The following is a 23,371-nucleotide window of genomic DNA, read 5'->3' on the forward strand; positions in this document are numbered from 1 at the left end:
TGGAGGATCCTGAAGGGATGAAGTTTGGATTTTTCCCTTTTATAGGAAAATGCAAATAATCTGGCTTGTGATATAGAGAAATTAGGGCACTTGGTGGGGGCTGGGGCACTTCTGGCCTGGTTGGCTCTTTGCTCGGAAGAGAGATGGGAAGGAAATCCAGGCTGCCTTATGACCTTTTCTGAGAGGTTCTTTCCAAAGATTTTCATCTGTTTCCTTAAGTCTTAAGAATTTTCAGGACCTGATACCTGCTCACATTTCAGTATAAGTATATAAATTCATTCTAAGGCCAAGCAAGAGTAATACTGATGGTGTCACGGAATTGTATGGGGATTAAAAACTGATTGACATGCCAGCACCCATATCTGATTCCTGGAACTCTTTTTTTTAACTATTTTTTTTTTTTAGAAATGGGGGTCTCACTCTGTCACCCAGGCTGAAGTGCAGTGGTGCAATCATAGCTCACTGCAGCCTCAAACTCCTGAGCTCAAACCTCAGCCTCTCAGGTAGCTGGGACTACAGGCACACACCATCACATCCAGCTAATTTTTAAATCTTTTTTGTAGAGATGAGGTCTCGGTATGATGCGCAGGCTGATCTTGAACTCCTGGCTTCCAGTGAGCCTCTTGCCTCAGCCTCCCAAAGCACTGGGATTACAGGCGTGAGCCTCTGCACCTAGCCAAATTCTTGGAAGTGTTACTTGTTCTATCAGAATTCATTAGATAGTTCACAAGTTTCAATTAAAAAAAGTTTTTGCCCATGAGCACTAAAAAGCATTTTAAAAGACCTTTATAAAAGCATTTAAAAAGAAGTAAAATGTTTGAAATGGCTATCTTTCTTCTCTAGTATAGTTTTCTTTTAATCCATAGAAGCCAGTCTGGAATCTTGGACTGTATTTTGTATTATATCTTTATCAAAAACTTTCAATATTTACTTTTGAAAAGTAGCATTGGCCAAATTAGTGTTGAGGTAGAGTTTTGCTCTTTACAGAAGTATTCCAGCTAATAAAGGAAAAAGGGATCAGAGAATGAGAATTTCACCATTCTGCAATCCTAATGATTGAGTGGCTCCAGGCAGTGATATCAGTAGTTGCCAACTTCACAAAGAAAGAAAAGAACCTGGCAACATGTACCTCCTGCTGGAATTACGCAATACACCTATGAGGGGTCCTGCCAGATTCATAGCAGAATCAGATGAAACCTCTAGATCTAAGTAGCAGTCTACACTGGAATATGTTAAACGACAACATAGGGATGCAAAAGTCAGATTGTGTGAAACTCTGTAGGACGAATGACCAGTGTTCTTCCATGACTCGATTGCAAAGGGACAGTGAGAAGAAATGGTGAGGAACTTGCAGATTAAAGAAACTTGAGACTCAGCAACCAGTTGTAATGTATAGAACTTATTTGGGTCCTGATTTAAACAAGTGGTTAGAAAAAAGCAAATTTTATGAGACAATAGGGGAAATATGAACACAGACTGGATGTTTGCTAATATTAAAGAATTGCTATTAATTTCTTTTTTTTTTTTTTTTTGAGACAGAGTCTTGCTCTGTTGCCCAGGCTAGAGTGAGTGCTGTGGCATCAGCCTAGCTCACAGCAACCTCAAACTCCTGGGCTCAAGTGATCCTCCTGCCTCAGCCTCCTGAGTAGCTGGGACTACAGACATGCGCCACCATGCCCGGCTAATTTTTTCTATATATAGTTTTTAGTTGGCCAGATAATTTCTTTCTATTTTTAGTAGAGATGGGGGTCTCACTTTTGCTCAGGCTGGTCTCGAACTCCTGACCTCGAGCGATCCACCCTCCTCAGCCTCCCAGAGTGCTAGGATTACAGGCGTGAGCCAACGCGCCCTGCCTAATTTCTTAATTTGTTTTAATAGCTCTTGTTATTAGGTTCTTTTATAAGTAGTACTAATCTTTGAGAAATGCCTGCTGAAATATTCATGGATAGAATGAAAAAAAGTGGTACTTGAATTAAAAAGAACATTGAATATAAAAAATGTGAAACTTGTCTCAAAATTAGCCTTTAATTCCATTGTTAACTTGTTTCCTTTGAGCCTTCTGTGTGTTACATAAATGACTGAGAAGTCTCATCTGACACAACTTAAGAAGGTTTTATGTTTTGCTGTCAATCATAGGCAAATGCTATAAGCATGACACACACACTGATTAAACCATTTAAATCGGATTCTTAACATTACTGATTTTGCTTCAGAAAGAATTCTTTGATTTTGATGCCTTTTGCTTAATCCTTACATACCTGGTCTTCAGGTATAAACTATGTATTAAATCATGTACCCAACATGTATGTATGTGATCCTGAATATTGATCATTGATATAAATAATCAAAGGCCACGGCACTGTGGAATAGCATATCATTAAAGAGGCTAGTTAGTAACAAGTCTCCAGCCAATATTTATTGAATGAATAAATGAAATTTCATTTAGTATATTTGATTTTGTGCCAAAGCAAAAGAATATTATGCTCTTAATACATTCTTCTTGTTCAGCAAATAATCATTAATCTTTTATAAGATTTTCAAGAACAATTACACAAATGTACTAGTTTTTAATACTTATGCAGAAGAGCATATAAAACAGAACACTCCTATATTGTCTTTTTTTTACATTAAAAATACTTCATCTAAAAAAGACTTTTTTTCTATAGAGACTATGACATGGCAACTAATGAAAAACTCAAAAGTACCAAAAAAGTCTATTCCATCACTGAACACAGCCACTATTAACATTTTAATTTCATTTTTAATCTTTTCAAAAAAGAGAGCTGTAATCATATTAAGAATTCTCGTCTTCAATTTTACAAACAAAATCCCATTGTAGAAATGTGTTTCTTTTGAATTTCCCCTTTGTGTTGTTTTTTTTCCCTAATAAACCAGGAACTTCTAGGTCCTTAGAAAATGGGAATTTTTCTGTCCAGTGACATATATACAAAAAATAGACAATAAGCATAGCCTGCCCCTCCCGGTAACATTATCATTGTGCCTTAAAATTAGGGGCCAATTTTTTCTTTCTTTCTTTTTTTTTTTTTTGTACCCAGAGAAAAATGGGCCCATTTTAATTTCTAGAAATAATGAGGCTTAGTTTGGTAAGTACTGCTTTTAAGTGGGTGTAGAGATTAGTAATAAGAACAAATTAAATATAAAATATTACTCCTTTGCAATGTTTTCCTTTCCTAAACTGCTCTGAGTTAGTGCCCCTCCTGTCCTCTTTGCACAAAATGGCTTCTAGAACCTGAAGCAACTGCTTTAAACACAGCAAAACTTTTGAACTCACTTTTCTTGGGCTTAAATACTGTTAAGACCTACCTCCTTCTGCCTTGTCCTCCCTCCCTCTCCCAGCTTGTCCCTTCAAAACAAATGTCCAGTTCCTTTCTAATCTCAAAGCTCAGCATGCTAATGGGAAACAGGTTTACCCAACTCGATATGAAATCAGTTTTGAGAAGTGCGTTTTATACAAAATTACAGGAATTCCATTCTATTTGATAAGATTGCTTGACTCCTTAAAGTTCTTCGTTTCATAGCTGCTTTACACTTGGCAAAGAATTTTTCTCTAACCCATGAAGGGCTAGCACAGATGTTTATATTCTTATTTTAGCACAACTTAGACAGCGCAACTTGGATCAGGTTACAGAGCTTGTCCTTGATGGAGCTGGGATGGGAACCTGGTGACCCACAGTCTCCTGCATCAGAGAGCCGGACATTGTGCTTTGAGGACAGAAGGCATGTGTCCCATAGCTACGACCAGCCCAGCGTTTCTGGGAGTTCATTCTGATGTAGGATTGCTCTTCCAAGGTAATAACTTTATTACAGGTTTCCATGGTCTGCAAGGCCAAGTTGAAGTGAAGCCAAAGTCTCCAGATTGCAGGAGCAGAAATAGGTTAAATGGCCTCAGCCCTCCCGTTCCACCTCCTCCCAGCTGCATCCTGACACGAGCATTTGTCTACACCCCAGCCCATCAATTCCCACTACCTTTTTCCACGTGAGCATAGCGTGAGCAAAGATGTCTGTGTGTTTCTCTCCTTTTCTCCAAGGTCTTTGTTGTTTTGTGATGTCAGCCAACCCTCTGTTTGCTCAAGGCCAAGGCTACACGATGACTTAGCATAGACCTTTCATTTCCTTCATTGTACATGACCTGCTATTTCTCAGGCTTTTGGCTCTGTTAGAAATAGGCTCTTAAAAAAAATGATTTATTATATTCTTTCATGTTCTGTTGAGTTGGGAGGAGTCAGTTGGAACTTTTTAGTACTGGATATTACAAAATCCCTGGCAGAACAAGGTGAATAAAGAGTATAGAGACAGAGCTAAGCAGCTTAAAAACCACACCATTCACTTCCAGTGTATTAAGTCCCTAGTTGGTATGAATATTTTCTATGTCATCTCAAACTATTATAAGTCCTTCATGATAAATATTATATGCCTCATTTTACAGGACAGGAAACTGAGGTTCTGAGAAATATGGCCCGAGTCTTAACCAGGATTTGTGGACACCACAGGCAGGATGTACTTGGTCCTCATTCAAATAATATTCAAATATTTAAAAACATTTTCATAGTGAAGCGCAGACTGGCAGTGATGACGGATGCTTTTAAATTTCCATACAGTAGCATTGGCTACTTCAGCAGAAGTTAGACCCTAATATTGTACATTTTGTCATCTAAGAGTTACAAAGAGAAATGAATTAACCATTCCTTTTTCCAAATTAACCCTAGTGATGTTTTAATGTCCCTTTTAAATTAGTCCCCTGCTGGGGACTCCTCCTTTTTCTCTGACCCCAGGCTACATAGCTTAGCCAGAGGCAGAAGTGGGGTTGTGAAAGCCCATATCTTTCTGTGTTCCTTGCTTCTGCCGTCAGCCAGCATTTCTTCCGATTTACGAGTGTGTGGTCAAATGATCATTAATGAGCTAATGCAGTAAATACTGAGTGGTCACTCTGTGTCTTACATTTGTATACTGTTTTATGGTTTATAAAGAGTGCTCACAGGTATAATCTCATTTAAATCTCACCCCAGAAACACATGAAAGAGGTAAGACCTAGGAATACGAAATATGCAGAATAGAGCCAGGACACAGCTGTCTTTTAATTCAACTCCAAGCTTTATGATATTCTAAAGCTCCTGTGTTATTGGTATTTCTGTCACATGGGTGCTGCTGTCTAACCTGGGAAGAGAAAAAAGGAAAAAAAAAAAAGAAAAAGCAGGAGGGAGGAGAAAGGGTTACTCAGTAGCTGCGATTTCAAATCAAGGAGAAAGGCCACTTAAATTGTTCGTTCACCCATAGCTCCAAGAATGACATTAGCAATCCACGTTAGAGGCAGTAAAAGGACTCTTCCTTCTGAAAAGACCAGAACGATAACACATTTCCTGAAATGATAGAATTTTATGTCAAATCCTATAATGGGGTCAGTAGGGCTTCTCAGGGGTGAGGTCGTTGGATCTGGGTCTTGGTGAATGAGTCAGAATTGAGCAGCAGGGGCGGAAGAAACAAAGTATTCCCAACTGAGAGGAAGGCGTGGCAGCCTCAGGTGTGACAGAGATGGGTAGGTTGGGTCCCCTGGGTGCTGGGCAGTGGGGGAAGTGCTTGGTGTGGGTCGGGGAGTGGCTAGAGGCTCTGGAGGCTTCCATGCCAGACAATATAATCAAAGCGATATATGAGAATAATGACCCAGTGCAGGATGGACTGATGGACAGAAGGACAGAAGCCCAGAGATGGGAAACTAAGGTGCTTTCAATTCAGTACTTAACTCCATCATCACAAACTTGTTTATCAAAAGATTGAGAAGAAGATGATGCTATTTAGTGTATCCTCTGAAAATAAAAAAATATATATATTAGCAGGCAACATTTTTACATTGTTTCAAGTGAGAAGACTGCCTTTTCCACTAAGTATCTTTTTGTATGCAAATGAACACCTTCAAAAGGGTGGATTAGTTGGTGGCTCATTTAAGAAACTATACTGTTTTAAGGCCAAAATAGAAAGCATCTCATTAATCCCACAAGACAGTATAGAGAAATTGTGAAGGGTATAAAATCTCGAAAGACATATGTCCTGTATTTGAATTTCAGCTCTTTCATGTCCTGGCTTTGTGACCTTGAATTAAGGTAGTGTCTACAGAGTACCTGGAAGAGTTCATGGGACAAAGATTACTCTATGACTTGTAGTTAAATCCTGAGCCAGTTTTTTTTTTTTTCAGCTCTTCATGAGGGTACAAAAGCTCAGGTTATATACATTGTCTGTGTCCCGCCCATCCCCCTGCTTCAGAGCCTCAAGCGTGTCCATTCCCCAGACAGTGCGCCTGGCACTCACCATGTAGTCATACCTCCATCCCCTCCCCCCACCTCCCACCTCCCCGAGTCAGCACCTTCAAGCATGACCATTCCCCAGACAGAGCGCAACGCACTCATCATGTAGGCATACACCCATCCGCCCCCCCCCCCCCCCCCCCCCCCCCCCCCCGTCTCAGTCTGATATCCAATTGGTATCCTTCCCCGATGTGCATTTAGGTGATGATCAGGGAAACCAATTTTCTGGTGAGTACATGTGATGCTTGTTTTTCCATTCTTTGGATACTTCACTTAATATAATGGGTTCAAGTGGCTAATTTTCATCCTCCTCCCACTTGTTGGATTTCTTTGCAGTTTTCGAAAGCTGCAAAGAGTAGCTTTAGAGTAGATACAGAAGCAAGATAAAATATCTCAGCTGTGTTTCTTATATAGTCACGTGAGTAACACTAGTGTGATTAGCGTGAGAAATTAGCATTATTCATGCATATAGGTAACAATGGTATCTTAGTGAAGAAAAGGAAACCAGAATTTGCCAATCTGAAGACTAAATCCATAATTTCAGTTATACGATTTTATTTATTCTTAGAAAACAAGAATGATTATTCCCATATTCTGGGGTAGAGGCAGAAGTTCAAAATTTCAGTTGTATTTCTGCTTGGGAAAATAGCAGAGTTCTAAAATTAGTCTTATTAGACCACAGATATGTACCCAGCCAAATTTAATGTGGGATTTCAAAGTTCATGAAGTTAAATAGTTCAAAGTAACACTGTACAAAGCAAATAGAAAAATGCACTTTTAAACTTTTTTTTTTTTTTAGTTGGTAAGACATTAGAATCATTTAAGGAATGTATTTACATTTTTTTATGGTAGTGATACTTAAAGTATTTGGCATCATGAAAATGTATTAATATTAAAATATTAACAACATGAATTTTTAAAGGAGAGTTCTTGAGTAGGTTTTATATTTGTTAAATAAAAAGAAAACACTTCTCTGTAGTGACAGTTCCTAAATCTTAGCTACAAATTCATAACATTTGCAGGTTATTATGTAGTTATGTGCAGAAATGACAAAGATTAACACTATGATGTTACAGCACGTTTAAAAGGATGTTTATGGTTGAGTTCTTTTTTATGTAGTTATAAATTCAGATTTAATACAGTAAAATTAGATATAGCATTCATCCTACCATTTGGAGAAACTGGATTATGGCATGTAACCCGTTACCATTGAAACTAGGCACCCACTGCCAAAACAAGATGCATAGAAGATTCTGTGACTTATTTCTCTGTAAATCAGCCTCCTTAATTCAGGCGATAGCAATTACTTTACCCTGACTCACTCAACGACCAGTACTTAGCTCATTGATCACATTCCATGAATGTTATAGCTTTATACACTATAATACCTAACCTAGGAAGTTACTGGCATCATATTTTACATAGTTGCTTTAAAAGAGCTGACTCATTGCTAGACAGAAAGCAAGAAGGGGACACAGCACCCCCAATTCCCTCATTCCCTAACACAAATAATACCTTCCAAAATGAAATTGTTAGGGGGAAAACGTAATGGAACTCTCAGAAACATCTCAAATCAACAGCATATATTTCTGCAATAATAAAAAATTTCCTTGAAGTAGAAAATAAAAGCAAGAAGAATGAACTTAATATTGTGGAAAGACCTTCTTTCATATGCAATTTGTCTGTTACCTCAATCTTTTTTATACTATCACTAAACAAATGAACATAATATGGGGAAAGTTTATAGACTATGGTATGATTGGAATTATTTGCGGAACATAAAGCATCCGATACCATGCATGTACAGTGTGTGGTTTCATAAGGAAGTTTTTTGAGATTTAAAACATTAACAGAATATATGATATAAAATAGTAATAGGGGACAGAGAATGAAATGAGGAAAAAACACTAGTTTTTTCTTGGAAAAAAATCTATATGTGATGACTGAAGCAAAACTTATGTCATTCTTCAAGAATCAGACATTCAGTGTGCATGAAGGAAGGTTTTAAAAAAAATCAGACATTTAGATCTAGAAGGAATCTTAAAGATCATGTAGAGAAACTTCCTCACTTCTTACTAAATGGGGAGATATCTTTTCTTTCCTTAAAATGATAAATGATCATTTCGAGTCCCACGTGAGCTGGAACTGACCATGGGAAGGAGGTCTAGCGTTGGGATGAATCACAATTACATAGTCAATAGTTCTGTACATGAAAGAGTTTAAATGAACCATAAATTCTCTCAAGGAAAAAAAAATTACCCAATGGCAATATGTATAATACATAGCCTGCCTCAGGGGAGGAGAGGAAGAAGGTTCGTAGACTGAAATGACAGTATACTTGTCAGAATCTCAGTTTTTATATATTCTAATAGCATATATAGAAATAGCCCTGGCTAGGAATGGTCTACATGCAACTAAAAAGTATTGCCCCAAATCCTAGGTCTCCGGTTGCTACAATGCATGGCTTGTGGTGTTGAATACAATGCCAATACACAAGACTCTTTCTGTCTTGTGTATCTCTTGCATGTATTCATATTTGAATCATCTCCCCGAATAGACTGTGATCTCTTTTACGGAGCATGCCCTATATTGTCATCTATTTCTTATTCATTGCACCTTAACTGGCACTTTATAAAAATGTGATGGTACAGTTAGTTGATTGACAGCTGCACTTTAAAATAGAAACTTCTGTTCTTTATCTGTGTGATTCAGAGATAAAGGCATGATAAAGACATAAGTTCTAATTTTCTTTGGCTCTCTTATTCAAGACTCACTGTTCACAGTGTGTGTCTCAAACTAAGAGTTAGAGCCCTCATCACTCCCCCAGTCTAAAACTCTTCGTAAGCAACAAGAAATATTTCTTTTCTTTTCTAAAACTCTTAGCAGCGATTGTGATAATATCTGCAAAAATACATATTTGGAATGAACTGAACCCCCATGAAAAATGTTGTAATGCCTTCTTTTGAAAGTTGTCCTCTATGGCCTTTCTTTTCTTTCCCCAAGTACATAAAAGTGACTACAAAGGTATTTATACAAGACATTTTAAGTTCTCCTTTGAAGATAGCAATGATACGTATTTTATGATTTTTTTTTTCCTTTGGGGGCTGATAGTGAAAGGACATTTTTAAAAGCATAGTAGGAAGAATTTGCCTGAAGGGAAGAAGATATTATGATATCCCTAACACTGTCCATGGTACTTTTTATATAATCACTTATTGAATTTTCATGACCAACTTATTCAGTAGATTAGATTACTGTTATTATCATTCTCATTTTACAGAGGAGGGAACTTAAGAACAGAAAGAGGTGTAGTAATTTGTCCACAGTTAACCAGCCAAGATCTGAGTACAAACCTAACTCCACAACCCTGGGTTTAACCACTGTACCATACAACCTCTTGGTAGGTAAGAAAGGTACAGGAAGGAAAGAATTTAAATCTCAAATTCATGGTTTACAATGTTTGCTGAAGTGAGAAAAACCTGGTTGAATCATCTGTGAATCTTTGAAAATACGCTTTTGGGGGGATTATACTCATCTCTTCCTTTAGTTGTTGGCCTTAGAGTAAGTGACATAGCTGAGCTATGTGATATCAGCTTTGCCTAAAATTAGCTGTCATACAAGATCTGAACTGCTCTTTGCGTAGCTATTACAATTTTGGGAAACATTTTTTTAAAAAATTCTTTTTTGTGTATTCATGACAAGTTCAAGTTTCCCAGTATCTTTTAAATAGCTTAGAGAGCTTGGGAAAAACAGAGAGACATGTTCCTCGCACATGATTTTGTCATGACACTGATGACAGTGTAGGACAGGACAGTAGCTAAATCCAGGCATTATGTTAGCATCAACTCGCATGTTCCAGGATTTACCATCCTTCCAGAGAACACTGTAGCTGCACAAGGCAACTTCCTGCCCTGAGGTTTACACTTGAGCACTTGAGTCTGCTCTTACAATTTATTAGCAATGTTGCCACTTTTATGTGTGTAGTGACCTTAACTTGTAATTTTTTGTTTATCGCTTTTAAAACTTGTAAGCACTTGAGACTTGGGAGCTAGCCTCTAGTGGAAACATCTGTTTTTTCTATGACTCTGCTAGTTAGGTTTCTTTCTGTTAGGTTAAAAAAAGGATGATGTCCTTATTTAAAAAAAAAAAAAATACCGCATTGGGAATGATGGATCGGGGTTTGATCTCAGCTCTGCCAAAGCTGTGACTTTAAGCAAGTCACGTCAGCTCTTGGAGCATCATTGTTAGAAAAGCCAAGCAAATATTGAACGCTAACAGATAGGCATTGTGTTGGGTGCATTGTACATATTGTCTTTTATCAGCGGGAATCTTCTGAGCTCTCACTGTGAGTGAAAGAAACATGAGGTTAGGTTCTGTGCGGCACAAAAGAATAAAAAATAAGATCCCTGCTCCCAAGAGTTTATCTGTCAACACACAAATAACCTCCCTTAGGAGGGTCAGCCTGTGTCTGAGCCACATGGAGAGGGGTCACTGCCACCAAGTGCCCAGATCAGCTGAAATCCCCCAAATGCCCAACACGTTCCTGCTCAGAACTTAGGAAGCCCCAGCTGCTGTGAGCCTAAGACTACAGCCCTAAAGGGAGACCAGCGGTTTCTGTTCTCGGTACTGGGACACACCAGAGACCTGGGGCAGGTGGTGGGGGGCAACGGAGCACAGGCTGCAGGTAAGATCCTGGCCACAGAGGCTGGTTCATGACTGAGACACATTCTCTAAGTAGGGGAGGCACGTGCTTTGCCTCCTTGGTCCGAGGTTGTCAGGGAGCCTGGCTGAAGTCTTATTCTCTGATGTGCTTTGTACCAAATGGACGTGTCTAGGTCGCTTTTTCTCTTAAATATTTCTTAAAATGTGAATGAAGAATGCAGCTCTGGTAGGAACGTGAAATGATGCGGCTACGTTTACTGCAGAAAACAGTACAGCAATTCTTCAAAAAATTAATTGCAAAATGACCATAGGATCCAGCAGTGTCACTTCCGAGTGTGCACCCAAGAGAACTGAAAGCAGGGATGGGAAAAGAGATTTATGCAGCCGTGTTCGTAGCCACGTTATTCATGATAGCAGAGGGTGGAAGCAACCCAAATGCCCATCCGCAAATGAATGGGTAAACAAATGTGTATACGTACAGTGGAATAATATTCAGCCTTAAAAAGGAAGGCAATTCTGACACATGCTACAACAGGAAAGAACTTTAAAGACGTTATACGAAGTGAAATAAGCCAGACACCAAAGGACAAATACTGTATGATCTCACGTCCTCGAGGTACCTAGAGCAGACAGATACATAGAAACAGAAAGTAGAATGGTGGTTCCCAGTGACTGTGCACTAATAATAAAAAAGAATGCAATCTTTGCTGCCATTGATTAGTCAGCAACAGGTGCAATGAGATTTTGACTGGTTAGGTATGACACCAGCCAGGGCTTCGGATCCCACGGCCCCAGTGGCCGCAGCCGATCTGGACCCCAGTTCTGGTCTATGTGGTTACATCACCCTGTCTATGTACAAACGCGAAGGTCACCACTGGCCAAGACCAGACTCAGAAGCAAGACTGGTTGCTACGGCACCACCTAGATCTCTGCAACGGAGGGAGGGAGTGTGGGCACAGGGTGTAGACATTTCTGTATTGACGGAAATCACAAATCCATGAGGACCAGGTGAAGGATGGAGAAAAAGGAGGGCTTTCTCTAGGTGCATAGCACTCCCCATTTCAGTCCCTGGGTGATCACTTATCTCTGTTGTAGCTCTGGATCAGTCTCAGTAGGTCCCCTAAGAACAAGGGGCTCCCTTCTGCGGAAGCTTAAAGACCAAGTGTGGGTCAGCATGGTTGGGGAGACTGAAATGTACTATTTTGGGTCAAGCTATTGCAGAAAAGACACATTTCTCCTAGGAGACATGTATTTGTGCTATTAAAAAAGTAGTTCCCCCAAAATGACAGGCTCTGGTTCATAACCTACCCCCACTGTCTCTACCACTCCCTGCCATTCTCTGAAGACGCCGACCCCTTGGGAATGTTTGCTTCAGTGATCCAGGCATTCATCTCCCTACCCGCAAACCCCTTCTTATCCAGAACTTTGCAGCCTGAGACTCCCTTCAGCTAAGGATCTCCTGTGGGGGATTTTTTTTCAGTCAGGCATTCTAGCTTATCTATAGGGAAAATGCCAGGGAGCTGGAGATATTCCAGAGTTAAACTGCAGAGAGTTATGTTCATTCATGGGCCCAGAGTACTATGCACCGGGCAAAGTGCCAAGCCAGGCAGACACAAAAATGAAAAATGGAAGAGAAAGAGGCCCTGCTCACCCCGGGGATCTTGCAGGCTAAAGGGTGTGTGCATAATATTTGCCTCCAGTGTGGTCAGTGCTATCATCAGTAGGAATAAAGGGAAATGCAAAGAGGTAGCAATTAACTCCTGGGGGGTGAGTAGGAATAAGGAAAGGTGGTGTTGGGGGTTGAATTCTGTCCCCTAAAAAGATATGTTGAGTTCTAACCTCTGGTCCCTGTGAGTGCGGCCTTATTTAGAAATTAGGGTTTTTCTAGATGTAATCAGATTAAGATTAGGTCAGACTCAATTAGTGTTGGCCCTAATCCAATATGACGAATGTCCTCATAAGAGAAAACCAAGACACTGACACACAGAAAAGATGGTCATGTGAAGATGGAGGTGTAGAGATTGAGTTGATGCATCTGCCAGTCAAGGAACATTAAGGTCTGCTGGCAGCGGTAGAAGCAAAGAGAAAATCATGGAACAGGTTCTGCCCTAGAGCCTGCAGAGACAGCATGGCCTTGCCAACACCTTGATTTTGAACTTCTCATCTCTAGAACTGTGAGAGAATCATTGGTTTAAGCCACCCAACCTATGATACCTTGTTGTGGCAGGCCTGGGAGACAAATGCAGACGGGTCTTGACACTGCAATAGTTCTTCAGGTGGGTAAGCAAAGACAGGAAGAGGTGAGGAATTGTGAAGAACTGGAGTTGTTCAGGAAGGAGTGTGGTGGTGTACCCCACTGGAGTAATGGCATACCCTAGTGCACCCCAGTAGACTGAAGTCAGAGAGTGGATGATGGGAGAAAGGTAGCAGAAAATCAGCCCAGACAGGGTGTTGTGTGCTATACTAAGAGGTCTGGGCTTTATTCACTGAGGATTTCATGGCTGAAGGATTGCAAAGGCTCTTGTGGCCTCACCCACTGCATTCTGCTCTCTACTCTCTGTCTGTAGCGTGGAGCATATCCTAGTTTGGACCTGATGTTGTCTTGCCCTTTGGAGATCTTCCAGATAGAAGGTTGGGCCAGATGTAGACTGACTTTAGGATGGGAAATATGAAGACTATTTTCTGAAGCATCTCTCCTCATTGCATTTGGCATTTAGTTTTATATAGCTGCCCACATCCACCCCAGACATAACCTTATGATTGGCATAGAGTGCGCTCGGATCCAAACCGTGATTAAAGTCTGTTTTGTTTTTCAGATTCTTGGCATCACTTCCTGAAATTCTTCCAGTGCTAGTCTGGTCCTCACTTAACAAAATGAAAGCTTTTGATAGCTAATATTCCAAGACCGCCTCACACATAGGCACCGATTCTGCACTGTACAATGCCAGAGCTTTGAGGGCTACCTTGGTTCATTCTTTCAATTCTCATTTTCTTATCACAAACCTACTTCATTCTTTTCATTTTTCTCATTCTTTGATTAATGGTATTTCCAAATCTATCTTGACTAATATATTTTCCACCAAATGTGAACCTAAAAAAAAGAAAACCCTCAATCCAACATAAGGAATTACTTACTAGACTTTCTTAAAGGGTGGTTTTAAATCTTTTGAGCTAGTAAGTTGCTTTAAATAGTGTAGCATGAGTGAGTTGGGTGCCAAGGAGTATAGGATTGTAGTGATTCAAAATTTCTTTATGATCTACTCTAAGAATGACTTCTTATTTGCCAGAATAGCTTCATTCAGATAATCATAATTGTTATAGTGCTACAGTTTTTAAAAAGAGTGTGGAAAATTACTACAGGGAGATTTCAGAGGCCTGAGCTGGAGCCCTATCCCTGCCTCTAACTAACATGACAGCAAACCATTCAACTATTTTTGGCTTCAGTTTTCTAGAAAATGAAAGACCCGATTAGTTTATTTCTAAACTCCTACGATTGTGAAATCTTGAATTTACTTTTTAATTACAGAGGCGATGTGAACCCTGAAGAGGTATTTTAAGATTTGATGGCATCTGTAACCCAAATGCTTTTACAAAGATTTGAATCTTAAAAAAAAAAAAAAAAAAAAAAAAAAATCTTTTCAATGGGGACAGTATTCTTTAGCGAAGTTTGCCACCTAGTGGCCACAAAGACTAAAACAGGGCTTGGCTTAAACTCTTGAACAAAAGAAGGCTCCTTGATGAAGTTTGGCTGTTGAATACAATTATTAACTCAGTTTTGAAGAACCGGGTCTAATTTACAAGTAGGAAAATGTTCTAAGTACTAGTTATTCTTGGATCTTAATTTTTCCAGATTTTCTTCTTAGTTTTTAGACTACCCTTCCCGCCTCCAAATCTTATAAACCACTAAGTACTTTTATCTGTCTTGAAGAAAGACCTATGGGTTCTGCGCCCAGAAGTCACCTGTCTGGGCATGTACACAGTATCTTAGCTTTTTGCTGATTCTTTTTGAGTCTCGGGTAGCTAGCTGCCTCTCTGCCTCAACAGCTGCAACAAACTCACACAACTTTTGAATAGCTTCATATTGAAAAAAAAAATTATTTTAAATCTTACGTGTGAGCAGTTTTGTTTTCATAAAAATATTAAATGGCTGGAATGATAGGAATAGTTCATGCTTTGAACTAGCATAACAAATACTCTGAGTATTCCACTGACATTAGACAAATGCCCAAAAACATATTGACATTTTGTTCGGTTCCACTTGGACTCTCTCTTGGACAATGTGAGTCTACAAACCAAATAACATGTTGCAAAAGAATTGCAGTGACTCAATTTGCTAAGCGTCTTTTCTTGCATGTCTAAAACTTTACCCAAAACGTTGATGGGAGTCTCACACGGAGTGTCAATGAAGTGTCACAGCAGCGTGGTATGTGATTTACTCAAAATGAGTCTGGCCCAACTCTGCATTTTGGTGATTTGCCTGTAGTGAGATTATGAGAGCGTGGAGGGCTTAACCAGGTAACTTACGATTAATCTTTTGTCTGGGGAACAAATCCAACTGCTTTCTTGACATCGCCTCTTGGTTTTCTCAAAGACACCTCAGACAACACGTCCAAAGCTGAACTTGTGATCTGGCTCCCCCCACCCCCGCCCCCCGACCTGGCTCCTGTCCAGTGTTTGTTCTTTTAGCAAGTGGTGTTTCTCTCTAACTGGTTACACAAACCAGTAACCTCAGCGTCATTCTGGGTGGCCTTCCTTTCCCTAGGATCCAAGAGCAAGTTTATCACCAACTCCTTTGGTCTTGCCATTAAGTGTCCTGAGTGTCTCCCACCCTGTCCTCTGCCAGCCTACCCCGAGCCGCCCCCACCTGCCCATTGCATTGGTCAGCGGCCCCCACTCTGCCCTCACTTCAACCCGTTTCCCACGCTGCACCTATCTGGAGTGATCTTTTCACAGTGAAAGTCTAATCATATCTTCCTCTTGCTAAAACCTCTCATTGACTTTCCATCATTCTTCTCACAAACACAAAACCCCTTAAAATTGCCCAAAGCATTGAGGCAGAGAGGAGAAGGGTGGTTGCCAGGGGCCGGGGGAAGAAGAAATGGGAAGATGTTGGTCAAAGGGTGCAAAGTTTCGGTTTTGCAGGATGAATACCTTCTGGAGATCTAATGTACCACCCGGTAACTGTAGTTAACAATACTGTCCTGTATATTTAAATTAATTAAGAGTAAGTGTTCTCACCATACATACATTAAAAAATGGTAATGATGTGAGTCATGGAAGTATTAATGAGCTTGATCATAGTGATTATTTCACAATGTATATGTATATCAAAACATCCAGTTGGATACCTTAAATAGATACAATTTTTGTCAATTTTATCTCAGTGAAGCTGGGAAAAATATTTTACCTAAAAGCCTTGCATGATATAGTACAATTTTCCTCTCTAGTCATGATGGAATCCAATATCTCTAAATTCCTTTTTGCTCTCATCGCATCGGCTGTTTGTTCAGGATGCTGCCTCCCATGGAGCCTCCGCACGTGCTAGTCCCTCTTCCAAAATTGCTGTTCCCTTCTCCCCTTTATCTACTTACCATTATCGTGTTTCAGATCTCAGATTTTGCCTCATTTCCTCAGGGAAGTTCTTCCTGAACAGTGGACCAGATGAAATAAGTAGTCTCTTGTCAACTCTTCCAGCACCTACATTTCTTCTTCGAACCACTTGTTATAGTAACAGTTTTACTGTCATAAAACTACATCCTTAAGGATGGAATCTGCCTGCATTTCCTCCCCAGTGAATCTCCAGTTCTTGTCCAGGGCTTGGCTCATACCAAATGCTCAAGATACTTGTAAAACAGATAAATGACCAGGGCACATTCTCTTAACCACAAGATGCTGAAACTCAAAACAAACAACATGTTCAAATAAAATAATCCCAACCAAATAGGAATTTATAAATCTCCCTGGTGAACATGAATCTGATTGAGGAGGAAACCACCATTATACTCTCAGACTATTTCAAGCAATAGTTGTCTACATATTTCCTGCGGCAAATGCCAACGGAGCAGGTATCCTGGGAACGTTCCCATCAACAGTGGTAACCACTGTGGGAGTCGCACAAATGTCTGGGCATTTCCCCCCCTAGCTATTGCTCCATTGCCTTTCTCTCTCATAGATCCATCAACAGAAATCCACATTGGGGGATATTCTGGTTTAGAAAATATTTCAAATAAAAATACTACGTATCACAACTCATAGAGCACAGTAAAAGTAGAGCCATGAAATTTTTAGGAAATAAAATCAGTGTTAGTCCATGTATGAAAGTTCTTCTGTACTGTAGGTATCCTGCCATTTCATTCTGACCTATGGTCTTATGGGTTAAGTAGAGATTCTTCTACCTTCATATTAGAACCGGGTTAAAACCCATGCCTGGCTACATGAAAAAAAATCAGTGTTTTTGAAATAATTAATGGTTGTTATTAAAAAAGGAAGAAGAGACAGAGGAACCAAAATAACCATAACAAGCATTAAAGTAGCTGCTATTTTAGCCCCAATTTAGATGTGAGGTACAATGGGACCCTGTGTGAGGTCACAGAACTTACAGGTGGGGGAGGTAGGCTATGGACCCAGTAGTGGGGTTTGGAGTCTGTATTCTCACATACAAAGCAATCTCTTTAAATGCAGGAAAAAATTAAAACTACTCAAAATAATCATTATTTTTAATGTTTTTGAAATTCAGGCCAATGCAACAAGACTCAGAATATAAATAAAAGCAAATATTGTGAAGAAATGGATGGATCCGGTCATATGAAAAATTTAAAAAAATCGAACATCATGTAAAAGACATTGAGAATAAAAAATATTTAAACAGCAGTTGATAGAAAAAATACATGAGATGCTACTGTAATGAGTTTTAAATGCACTGGAGAGACTGCATTTAGAGTTACAACAGAAGACGCTTACTCTTTTTTGTGTTCTTGGTTCCATTAAAGATACAGGTGAACTTTCAAAAGGTACCTGGAAAAAAGAAATAAAATATTAACAATAGGCACAAAAAATGAGGCAAGAGAAAAAATGTAAAAGCTAAGATGTATTTGAAATTCCCAAGGATAAACTTACAGGGCAGTGGGTGTGTGACATGTTTGCACTGGAAGAGGATCATCTTCCTTCAAGAACTTCTCACCAGGATGAGGGAGAATGGGAACACTGGTCTTGTAGCCAAGAGTGGCTGGATGGATGTCACAGGACTGCAGGGTCAGCTGTCACAGGTGCCTTGCCATAGAGCACACCAAGCTGTCTTTTCTGCTACCATATGTGTAAAGAAAACGAGTAGACTCTATTGGGGGTTAGGATGGGGGGGTTAAGATGGCGGATTGCAACTGCATCATGGAAGATCTCTTTCCTCCTTGCCTACAGAAATAAGCAAAAGTTTGTTTAAAAAATCAAAGAAACTTTAAAATCCAGAACAGCCAAATAAGGAAATGGGTAGAATCTAACTCAGTAATCTTTTTTTTTTTAAATGCCATCTGGAGAAAGAGAAGATTCTGGAACAGAACAGAAGCATGTCATGCTCAGTTCTGACTCAGTAATCTTGAGAATTCCCACATAAACCCTTATAATTTCTTTGTAAAAGTAAAGAAACTACTGAGAAGTGGGTGGAACAGAAAGGAAACAGCAAGACTAACAGAAGCTATCACATGAGTTATAAGAAGGTTGTAAGTATTTAGGGACATACTCTCATCCCTCAGTATGGGGGGGAAGATTGGTTCCAGGACCCCCATGGATACCAAAATCCATGGGTACTCAAGTCCCACAGTTGGCCCTGCGGAACCATGTATGTGAAAAGTTGGCCCTTCATGTTTGCTAGTTGTGCCTCCCTTGAATACTGTATTTTCAATCCACATTTGGTTGATAAAAATCTGCTACACATGGACCTGCACAGATCCAACCCATGCTGTTCAAAGGTCAACTGCAGATTGTTTTCTCCAGCTAAAACACAAAGGAGCATTTGTCCTCCTCATGACCCTGGTACATTCCTTTGGTTAACTAACTAGATTTTAAAGTCAACCTGGGCAATTTAGAAGATGTTTTCTTTATTTTTATGTGCATCTATTTTTATGAATTTTTAATCTTTGTATTTTTACTGAAAAGCCAGAGAAATGACTTTTGAAATGTTTGTACAAGTAGTAATTGCCAGGTAAAAATGAGCTTGTATTTTTAAAGAGAAGAATGGTAAGCAAGCAGGTTAATGTTTTTGATTATATCCGAGTCCCAGTAAACAAAATATTGGAGTAACGATATATGTTCAATATTCAATTTCATATTTGTAGTCAATATTCAAATTCAAGTACACATTCAAGTAACAAGCAAAAGAGGGATACATTAAAAAACAAATGACAATTATTTTTTGAAGTATTTGATCTCTAATCAGATGACCCTTCCCAGGTTCTACTATTTCTGATCTTAAATTAGAGAAGATTATTTTTCCTGTTGCATTTATCATTCTTGTGCTGTTCTCAGCTAACTAAATATGATGGAGAAAAAAAATTGAGATTTTCTCATCCATGGCTTTGCCACCACCTTGCTCCATTGCTAGGCTAGTATTAGGAGAGGATGAACTTCTTTTGAAGGTATCTTAAAAGAGAATGTCTGTGATCTTATTTGACATGTCTGATGTTACTGTCTGAGAATCTTTCCTGTTGTTCTGTTCTGTAATTTTATATCTTTGTAACGAGCGTCTTTTCATAGTCCATCATCCACATTTTCTTCCTTATTGGTGAGTTTCCACCATGATTCATGCAGACATTCTCATCTCTCTATTCCTCTCTCGCTCTGTCCGGAACTCCTGGGAAATCTCAAATCAGGCTACATCTCCATGTCATTGACTCTGCCCTTGAATTACAGCAGATGAACATGGGAGGGAAAAAACCACCACTGTGGGGGCTGTTTTGCTTGAAGTTCATGACCACAAATGTCAGCCTCCACTTCTTACTGTATAATGATTCTATTTTCCTGGGCAGTCCACTCAAGTACTTCGGAGAGGTCTCTTTCACACCTTCCTTGTCCTCAAATCTGCAAAATTTTCTTCCTGTCTCATCAGCCTCAGTTAATGATATTTCTCTTAATTTCATCTGAGAAAATAGCAGCTCTCTAAAAAGAACTTCCTACTACCTACTGCTACTATTAAATCTACCCACTTGTACCCAAATCCTCTGCCTTCCTTCCTGTTACAGTGGGTGAGCCAGCTAAGAGCTATTTGAGCCAACCACTCTGCTTGTGCATGGGATTTCATCTCCCTGGCCCAGCCAAGGTCTTTGCTCCTGCGATTTCTGTCTCTTGAAACATCTTTTGTTTTTCCTTTCTTACCTAATGCCTTCTATTCAAAGAAGAAAATTGCCTCTTTCCCACATCTTTTTGCAGCAATGCTTGCATTTTTCCACTCTCTGCTAAAGAAAATCTTGAGAAAGTTGTCTCTATGCACTGTATCAAATTGTTGGTCTCCCTCTCTTTACTGAACTTATTTCAATCAGACTTTTGGCCCAGTCCCTTCAGGGTCTTCACGCTAGTCCTCATCATAGGTGGGCTCTACCTGACCGGATCTGATGATCAATTTTCAGTCTCCATCTTAATTGACCTTGCATTGGACCAATCACATCATTTCCTCCATCTGGAAGAACACTACACTCTTCTAGTTTCTTCCCTTCTTCACTGGTCACTTCTTTGGTGGATGTTCCTCCTCCTCTTACCTCTAAATGGCAAAATGACCTAGGAATCAGTTTTCAGACCTCTTCTCTGTCCTTTCTCCTCGAGGGAATTTCACTAAAGCTCATGGCTTTAAAGACCGTCGATATGCTGACTTCCAGTTTGATACCTCTACTCAAACCTCTCTTCTGAACTCTGTGGTCAACCACTAAATTGCCTACTTGACCTCTCTTCATTGAGGTCCAATAGACTTCTTGAAATTAATATCCTCCCTAAGAATGTTTTGTTTCCTCCTCCAAGCCTGTTCCTCCCTAAGTGTTCTCCTTCTTAGGAAATGGAACTACCATTCACTTGGTGGCTCAGCCCCCATCTGCCCCTGCCAGCCTCCAGTTGAGTTCATTTTCAGTTGCTTTCTCTCCAACACAACATCAATCTATAGGTCAGTTCTGTCACTGTAGATGCCTTAGACCAAGCCCTTTTCTCTTCCCTGAACTATTGCAATAGTCTCAAAAAATGCTCTTTTCCCTCAGTGACTCCCTGTAGTCTCCACACAGCAGACAGGATGCCACTTCTGAGATGTAAACCAAATCATGTGTCCTTTTCAAAGCCCTCCAATGACTTCCCCTTGCAATTAGAATAAAATCCAGTCCCTACAGTGGCCTAAGGAAGCTAAATGATCTGGCCACGTGGTGGGCTCCAGCCACAGGCACCCTCTTGCTGCTCCTTCTGTGGCTAAGTACATTCCTCTTCCAGAGCCCCTGCCTGGAATTTTCTTCCTCCATGGTCATGTGTCTCACTTCTCCATTCACTTCATTCCCTTTATTCTGCTCAAAGGTCATTTTTTGAAGACCTCAAGGAGGTCTTTGTGCCCTCAGTTTTGTCTCATCTCTTCAGAAGTTGTCCATTCTAAAAGTGGAGAGCACTTCTGCAAGCAATGACTGTGGAAGAAAATCATTTGCCTTTAGACAAATGAAAGATGTAAGACTTAAGATACCCAGATACTTGTGACCAGCATAGGAGCCTAGTGTAAACCCAAAACCAAGCAGATTGTTTTGAACTAGACAAAATTCATCTTTGTCTTCTTCTTATTTTCATTTTCCCATCTCTGCTCTCTTAAGCCCCCATCCAAAGATCCAATGCCATGCAGGCTCACACTCCAGTTCCCTCCTGGGTCTGTTCTTACTCCCAAAGTGTCTATGCATTGAAGCTACTTACCTCCTCCTCTTCCCATTCTCTGAAACTTCCCAATGGTCACAAGGTGTTTGGAGGAAAAGCCTCCAAACTGCTTTAACTACAGCTGCAAGCTGAGGTGGGAGGGCCTTCCCGTCAGTGTTCTCATCCTTTGTCAGTTCCAGCTTTGTTGGTAAATCATGTGCTCTGTGTTGAATAGTCTCAAGGTCATTGCCATCTGCTATTTATCTGAAGCTCATTGATGAGAAACAATACTCAGTGGGATGGTGTAAAGGACACAGAGTCCATTTACTGTCTAAAACTCTGGAGGCGTTGTGGTTGAACTCCAAGTGCTTTGGAGTTCAACAGATATGGGTTCAAATCCTATTTCTGCTGCTTACGAATTGTATGGTCTTAACCAAATCACTCAACTCCTAAATTGGTTTCCTTACCTCTAACCTGGTGATACGTAATAAGTCATCTTCTTAATTGTTATGAGGATTAAAGGAATAATGCTTATTGAGTGCCTGCATCAGTCAATGTTAGCTCTTTTTGTTACCGTTTTTATCATTATTCTTGGGGCAAGTCCAATCTGTAAGGAGTTAATTATCTTGTCTAGTCCATTTTCTCCTCTCTCTACCCAGATTATTTTATTGAATGTTGCTATGGCGTGAGACTTTCAGCTTCCACTGAAGTTCAGTCTAAGAAGCAGCTTTTTCAAACCCATTTACTGTAAGGATGCTATCAGCAATGCTGTTTGCAACCTTACACAATGTCTTTTTTTATGGGCCCTCCAGGAGAAATCAGTGTCTGGCGTTAATGCCAAGCAGAGTCGTACTTCTGAGCATTTGGTTTATTTTAAGCTTATGGACAGTAAATCATATAACTGGCTGAGTTTCCCTTCTTGAGTTGGCTGCTAGAAAGCTTAGAGCCAGATTTATGGCCCATTTGTAAGAAGCGTGTCCATTATTATGGGATGCATTTCAAGCCTCATTTCTGCCTCCATTGTGTGCCTCCGTCTTTGGTTTGCTTTTTTTTCTTTTAATCACTGTTTTATTTCATGCTATTTCAATGTTTTTTTTTTAAATTATCCTTGAAAATTGTCTTAAATTATTTCTGAAACAACATGAGGAATAGATAACTAGCTATAGATAGATAAAATATGGTTTTAAATAATTTGTCATGGCTCCTGTATTTAAGAGATGTTCAGTTGTAATAGGAAGATACTTGTGGCATAAAATGAATGTTGCAGTTGGTCAAATTTCAGACTTTGCAAGAAAGGGAAAGGGCAAAGTGCAGGGGTGGGAATGTTTTGCAGAAAGACAAGGGTGATTTGGGAAACTGCTAGAAAGGAACCATTAAAAGACAGGCTGATCGTGGCTCAGGGTGGGAAAGTGTCTGTTGTATGATTGGATTGGTTAATTTCTTAGCCATTATGTACTCCTCCAGGGTCAGCTTGTAAAATCAGTTTTTACCTTTCACAGACAGTTTAAGAAGGTATGTTAAGACCACGGGCCCAGGAG

At 39.8% G+C, this 23,371-nt stretch overlaps 1 protein-coding gene and 1 long non-coding RNA gene across 5 annotated transcripts in view; one reads left to right on the top strand and one right to left on the bottom strand.

Moving 5' to 3' along the window:
• CACNB2 (calcium voltage-gated channel auxiliary subunit beta 2) overlaps positions 1 to 23,371 on the top strand; it is a 303,538-nt gene that overhangs the window by 62,007 nt on the left and 218,160 nt on the right. The window lies entirely within an intron of this gene.
• On the bottom strand, positions 17,675 to 21,996 carry LOC123625805. 2 transcript variants are annotated; one of them, XR_006730658.1, is made up of 3 exons: positions 21,894 to 21,996; positions 18,096 to 21,616; positions 17,675 to 17,993 (listed from the first exon to the last, which is right to left on the bottom strand). It is a non-coding gene; the product is annotated as an uncharacterized LOC123625805 (long non-coding RNA). The 2 variants fall into 2 exon arrangements; XR_006730657.1 differs by having other exon boundaries at positions 18,096 to 18,386; positions 21,894 to 21,973.

Source organism: Lemur catta, chromosome 1, assembly GCF_020740605.2.
Source record: "Lemur catta isolate mLemCat1 chromosome 1, mLemCat1.pri, whole genome shotgun sequence".
NCBI lineage: Eukaryota > Metazoa > Chordata > Mammalia > Primates > Lemuridae > Lemur > Lemur catta.